The sequence below is a fragment of the Oryctolagus cuniculus genome, chromosome 14, assembly GCF_964237555.1.
Source record: "Oryctolagus cuniculus chromosome 14, mOryCun1.1, whole genome shotgun sequence".
NCBI lineage: Eukaryota > Metazoa > Chordata > Mammalia > Lagomorpha > Leporidae > Oryctolagus > Oryctolagus cuniculus.
In genome coordinates, this window is record NC_091445.1 from 57,087,407 (window position 1) to 57,094,834 (window position 7,428).

General features: G+C 37.5%; 1 non-coding gene across 1 annotated transcript; it reads left to right on the forward strand.

Moving 5' to 3' along the window:
• Positions 1–5,861: 5,861 nt before the first annotated feature.
• Positions 5,862–6,076, forward strand: LOC127492903 (small nucleolar RNA U3). The gene has a single exon (XR_007922723.1). It is a non-coding gene; the product is annotated as a small nucleolar RNA U3 (small nucleolar RNA).
• The last annotated feature ends 1,352 nt before the right edge of the window (positions 6,077–7,428 follow it).

Consider the following 7,428-nt stretch of genomic DNA (forward strand, 5'->3'; position numbering starts at 1 on the left):
CATCTCCCTCTGCCTCAACCAGCTCCTCTTCTTCAGCTTTAGACTGCACTGTGAATGTCTCAGGAAAAGCTCTGGCTCCAGAGGACACCGTTCCCTAGTGCATCTCTTTATACTATTTACATCACTGCAATTTTGCCACTGTGTGATTGGTATCCATCTCCCCCGCTACTGGCAGGATGGGGAACTTCATAGAGCTTGTCTTTAGATTCAAAATACTTAATACAATTTTGAGCATGTAGGATACACTGAACGTATATATGTGAATTGTCTGAAAGTGAATGAATAAACAGTAGTTATTGTGTTGTTTGACCTCTGTATCACTTAAGCATTTTTATTTTTAAAATTTTTGTTTATTTATTTTCAATTTGTTTGAGAGAGAGAGAGAGAGAGAGAGAAATCTTCCACAGACTGGATCACTCCCCAAATGCTGGAAACAACTGGGGCTGCACTAGGCCGAAGAGTCCAGAACCCAGCTGAGTTTCCCACGTGGGTGACAGGGACTCAAGTAGTACTTGAGCCATCCTTTGCTGCCTTCCAGGGTTCACAACAGCAGAGAGCTGCATGGTGAGCGGAAGTGGAACAGGAAATTAGGCACTCTGATGTGGGATGTGAGCATCTCAAGTGGTGTCTGCATTGCTGGGACAAAGGCCTGCCCCTCCCTCAAGCACTTGGGCATTTGGCAATTCAGGAAAACTAAGTAACATGTATTAAGCAGACATTGTGTCTGTTACTAATTCAATGAATCATTGGGACACTTTTTCAACATGCCAGTCATAAAATTGTATTTTTTCTTATTAGAAATTTATCTATACAAATGACACAATCTCTGATATCAGGTAACAAACAGAGTGGACAAAAATTAACACAGCATATAAGTACATGTACTTTGTTAGAAATGAGCAGAAGGGTCAGTAAAAATTTACATTAAAGGTCCCCGACTTCATTTCTGTTAAGGAAGAGTTTCCTGGGAGAAATAACTTTTTAGCTGAACTTTGAAGGATAAGTGGAAGCTATCAATTGAATATATATTAATAATGATGGCAATTTTGTTATTATATTGAATTACTTAAGTAGCATTGTTTTCCTTTTAACTCATCTTCCCCCTCCCCCGCCACCTGTTAGGCTGGACTATTTTTCAGAATGAAGAATATTTCTATGTATCTAACATATCGTTAAACATATGTTTATGCATGATTAGATAAGCATCATGATTTCTCTCACTAATGTTAGGTCACTGAAGCTTTGCAGTGTCAGAAAAGGAGACAGAAAAGGGCACTTGGACGATTTCCACAATGTGCAGTGATTTATTGAGTTTGCTTAGCTCAAGTGGTCTCCCATAACCCTAATATTTGGAAAGACTTTATGTGGCTCTTACTTGTGGGTATTCATGGATATATTGCTTATTAGGAAATGCTCAGACTGAATGAATTACAATTTTTTATATGTTCCTTTCTTTTTTTCGTCTTGCCTGAAAGCTTTACAAGTATTTCTGCTATCATTCTTATAACTCTTGAATATAGATAAATGAACTTTCTTTGGTCCTAAAATCTGGGACTTTTCATAGGATACAAATAAGGGGCCAGAATGTTTGAAATAATGATTAATTGATTTTTGTCTTCAGGAACGATGTGTATTTAGCAAACTAAATTGGTAATCAGGCTTACAACCCCGTCCTTCCTTTTCTTCTTCCTTTCTTTCATCTGCCACTCTCTCACCCTCAAAATAACAAACATTTAGAAAACTACAAGTGGATTATTTTAATTAAAGAGGGAGCAATTTTTAATTACTGAAAATTAAAGAACCACCAGGTATCTTTATTCCTAGGGCCATCCTCTGAACCAATGTATGGATGTTTAATTGATCTTGATGGAGTGCAAGATAAAATCTTCCCAAGATCATTGCTGGCTATGGAAGAAAGAACGACTTTATTAAGTGTATTCTTGTATTACTTCATTGCATTTACTCTCTGAGAATATTGCTCCACTGAAATTTATTGTTAAAGATGTTATGTTTATTATTTTTTGTTTTGCTTCTGACTGGTCACATCTCCAGTTGTTTTCACACTTCTGTGTTTCCCTTTCAGATATATTATTTTCTATTAAGTTGTTTTTCTCCACCTACCTAAGTGAGTTTTGAGGAGCTAAACACTATCTATTCACTTAATCTCTCTTCAGAGTTCATATTACCAAGACCCTATATTATTTTTAGAACTACTTCTCTGTACTTTTCCACACTTTTTTGTTTGGATAACATCCAAGCTGTTTTAATATCCCAAATGCAGTTTTCTCATGTTTGGTAGAGTAGCAGTATAACCTCTCATTATGGAGTATTTCTGTTTAATCATGTTGGGGTAGTGCTGACCTTTATTTTTCTTCTTTTTTTCTTTAAGAACACTACTTAGCTTCAGAAGCACTTATGCCAAGTGCCCAATTAAAATGAAAAAATACATATTATAAAAGAGAAACACACACACGCAGCTGCTTACTCATTGTGGTGTCTCTTATCTGGTAGTTTTAACCATTTCAAATCTCAGCAAAAGCTGCAAAGTAGGAAAGGCTTCTGAGTTGGACTGGTTGTTCAAGCGATACATCCTAGAAAAGTCTGTGAGCAGGGAGTTAGGTGGCTACGCTCTGAACCAGACTCTCAGGATTTCATTTAGGGCCCTTCCACGTATTTATGAGTAAGTTGAGTTTTCTAACATCTCCATCCATCATACTGGAAACAGCCAAGTAGGAAAAGAGAGTGGAAACAAAGAGCATATACATATAAATAATGAACGCATTGCAAAATTTACTGCATCTTGTGATGGTTCTGATTATGAAAGATAAAAGCATTTTGTTGACATTTTTGCATATATTTTATTAATGGTATAAATGGGTTTTGGTTAAGAAGAATGTTTTTAGTGCAGACTTCAGGAGTTCTTTTTGAAAAATAGGAATATTGGAAGGCAGAAATGTGAGCCATGTAGATAGTTCTTTTTATTAAGAATACTTTATAATCAGAAAATATGATACATTACCACATCTCAAAGACTCTGAAGATTGAGTTATTAATTATACATAAAGTGCACTGAGTACTTATCAGCTCATTATCTTTCCTAATTCAGACCCAGAATTACATTTAACAAGCATTTTTAGCCAATTCTCCCCTCGGAGATTTGAGAGAGTGGTGGCAATTGAACTACTGACCTATGGGAATTATATTTATTTGTTTTAAAAAAGATACATTACAACTAATATAAACATTAACAGAGTCATTCCATTTTAGGCATAATATGATAATGAAAAATGAGAATGTTTTAGTACAATCTTTGAGTAACTTTGGTCCACATTTTGAGGAGTTTGCACTCAGGAAGTATTCTAAGACTAGCCATTGAGGTGTTACAGGTGCTACAAGGTGATACAAGGGAGTCGTGATTGCTGGAAAAGGGAGGGTCGGAAGGTCCTCCTCCCAGGTGCACTGGTGGTGGTGAATATACTCTGAGCATCACCGATCTGTTGTCTATTTCACATATTGTTGACTCTGCCAGCCAGCAGTGTGCCAGACTCTTTATGATGTAAACCCCATGTCATTTGAAATAACAAATAAACTTTCTCACTGACAAGCTTTTAAATGCTCTCACTAGTACTAAATTTCGATAAATGACACCCTGTGACAGTACACTACTGACCAGGCCTCTCAATGCCAGCTCTTCCAAAGGCACATTATTCTATGTACTGCCACCATCTCTGCTTCTCCATGGCCCCAGGAGGCCCTTTCAAGCACCACACTGGTACTTTAATAGCTGCATAAGCCTCTAAGATTTTTGATGGTTTAGTGAAGTCAGCCTTCACAGGAGCATGTGAAAAAAAGTTTGGCTAGCACAGATGTGCAGCTTAAGTGTCCATCTTTTAAAATGTAAATATTTTTATTTGCAATTATTAATTCTATTTTGAGCCCAGTGATACTAGTTGTTAATTTAGAAATTTAGAAAAGAGAAAACTAAACCAAATAGAGTAAGATATTTTGTTGCTTTTCTTTGATATTGTTTTCTTCTACAGTAAACATGGCCATAAAATGCCATATTCATTTTGCATGGAGATTCTTCTAACCTTCTGCTCCCCCTCCGTAAAAGAAAACAAACGAACATTTAGGCCAAGTATTTCTTCAGCATAATAGCAAATGCAGAAATAGAAGAAAATGTCTTCTCTCTATGAGTTTCTTTGAAATGACATTCAAGAAACAATCTAGTTTTTGCAAGAGTGTTTTTGATCATCCACAGTAGTGGATTAAGATAGATGCCCTCTGAGGTCAGGTGTGTATTTTGACTTGCCAAGTTTTGCACCACCGCAAGCAGATGAACCAGCCAGTCCATCTACAGAGCTGGCAGCACGCTTCTTGCCTGGATGCTGCCCTAGACTCAATTTGGCAGAGGGGAAGCCAAGTGTGGGATTGCTGTCAGCTCCGGGTAATGTGTGGTTGTAGCCAGTGTGTGTCGAGAAATCTGAGTGTGTTTCCTGGAGACACCCCAAAGTTAAAAAGATTTTATGTTCCCCTTATACCATTGAGTTGAGTTCAAAGAAGTTGTCAATGTCTGTTTGATAACAGCAGTGTGTTCTTGTCGGGCATGGCTGCATTTTAATCACTTCATGGATATTAAGGGCTTTAGTTCCAGTTTATTCCTGCCTGTCTCTTCCTTCCAAGATTCCCCTTAATCTGGTTCTCCATAGGAGGGACTTGCCTCTAGGGGACAAGCAGAAGCAAAAGATAACAGGGAAGCCCACTATGCCAGGGTGCATTGGAACATGAAAGGTCAGACCCTACATTGCTCTAAAAATAAATCTATCTCTTCCCACAGGGTCAGTCAAACTGCTATCATTAAAGAAGATCTTCACTTTCATTTTCTTCTTTTCTTTCTCTCTAGAAAAACATGCCAGTATGTCCTAAACTGTGGCTGATTAAATACTAATAGGGTTTGGTTCAAACCTCCCAAGCCCACTTTAAACACCTTTCGAGGGATGACTGATATGATGTCTAGCGTTGTAATAAACACAGTGCCAATTCAGGCCTTTCAAAGTGTGGTTTTATATTAATATCACCATCACTATTATTTTCCTCCCTTTCTTCATTTTGCATAAATTGAAATTCCTTCAAAACTTCAGCACCATGTTATAAAGTATCTGTATACATACACACAAAGGAAAAAAAAAAAAAGCAAATGATTTTCTCCCAGAAGAAAGTGTTGCCGAGAAGCCAGCACTTTTGTTGTGAATCTGAGAGCCATTGTTCCCTCACAGATTCATACCCTAGGCAGGACTGCTGTGGAATAGTGTGCAGAAAACACGGTAAGTGTCCACCTACTGTGCCTCGGGAAGAAGTAGGACCATCGATGTCCATCAGACAGGAACATGCACGGGTCTCAGCATCCACTGCTTTCCTACACAACTGGAGTCGCAAAGCAAACTGCGTGCACTTTAACCCTTCTGTCTGCCCACTGTCGGGGAAGAATAGAAAAAATCCCAAGTCTGCGTCTTCCTCCTGCTACACTGTGTTAGCTGACTGACAAGACCATTTCCCAGTGTCACCAGAAAATATGTCTGCTCTACTCTTCTGCATGATAAATACACACATGCACATCAGTTTATATATTAGAAACACATGTAAACATATTCGTGGGTGATCTATTATCTACCTTTAAAAAAATACCCTCTAGGGAGATGTTGACTAAAAGTGGTTCCAGAAAGAACCGCCTTCAGTGTCAAAGGCATCCAGTAGCTTTAATCTGGCAAAACTTCTGTTGAAGTTTAGTGTGTGTGTGGGATGGGGAGGAAGGGAGGTGCTCTGGAGGCTCGAGTGCATGTTTATATTCAAAACAATGTAGAAAGACTATACTTTCAGGGATCATTTCTATAGTTCGCAACTAGAGAAGTTTCTCTGAACATGTAGAGCACCGGAAACCACGAGGAGGAGGCACATCGCCGTCTCCTGAGCGTGAAGCCAGCTCTTGGTGCTGCCTCCCTGCGGCTGCCATTTGCCATTGATGATCGTTCTCACCTTCCCCGGGGGAGCGAGAGGGGGAGGACGCAGTCTGAGTGGTTCCCGCTTAAAAACAAAACAAAGCAAAACAAAACAATGTAGAAAGGATGCTTTCAATAGTGTTTGTTTGTTTGTTTGTTTGTTTGCCTTCAGAGAGATCCCACAGATTTGACTTCAGATGACAGCAAAAGTGGGGGAAATTTCTACCAGATTCAAATCTGGACATGTGCTTCCCAGGGTTTAGAGTCCATTTTTGACATATTGGAGGCACTGTTTGGGCTGGAGCCACCCCTACTTGGGTGTTTTTTGCTTTTGCTTTTGATTTTTTAGGCCTGGTAAGTTTCTTTGTAAGTCAGAAATAAAAACAGGGATACTTACCATTTATTTTGAGATTATAATAAAGCAATTTTATTAAAAATTATACTCTTTAGAAGGTAATACTCCAAGGTTGTTAGTTATTAATCTCTGTTTATGCTCTTGAAATTCGTTTTTTTAATAAATGTTACATTTTAGGAGATTAAAATGCTAGCAAAAAGCATTTGTGAGAATTCTTTGGAAAATATGTGCCTGATGTAGAATCATTCTTGTCTATCAAATTTATGTCAGTCATTATGAATAATTAATTATAAAATGAAAAACTTGAAAACTTGGAGAAATAACAAACCTTTCCTTAATATATGGTCAATCAATAAAAGAATAAGTACACATATACACATGTATGTACAGACACACACACACACACACACACACACATATATATATAACTTTATATTAGATAACTTATGACTATACTGACTTCCTAAATTTCTTCGGAACTAAAATGGCAAACTCAAATGACTTGTGATTTATAACTGTTTTTTATTCATTTGAATAAATACTCATATGGAGTTTTAGATGTTTAATACTAAATAAATCTTTACCCTTGTCCTTTGAGTCATTCAGCTATATTTTAACTTTTGCTTCATGATCCTGAAGTTGACTAAATTTGAAGGGACTAAGCAGAATCAGAATCATTACTCCATGAATCATTCTGAAGTTTTAAACATCCTTGTCCCCAGAGCTAGGCTGGTTCACTGGTTACGGAGAGCTTTTGATGTTGCCTTGACTTTAATGAACTATATTTATAATAAACTATAAATAGAAGCAGTCATTACTTATTGGAGTTATTATTCCTACAGATCCTAGCTCTTCCCAAAAGCTCTTTTGCAACCCAAACCAAGTGCCCTTTAAAGGAATTGGAGGTCAAATATCTTTTAGCAATAGTTGGCTCATCACTGTCCTTCCCATACAAGAAATACACAAACATAATATTACCTTACTTACAGATTAATAATGTTGCTCAAAATTGATTCAGAGTGATTCCTGAAAGCTATGATATTTTAGTTTGGATTCCAAGGTAATTTTACACACAAT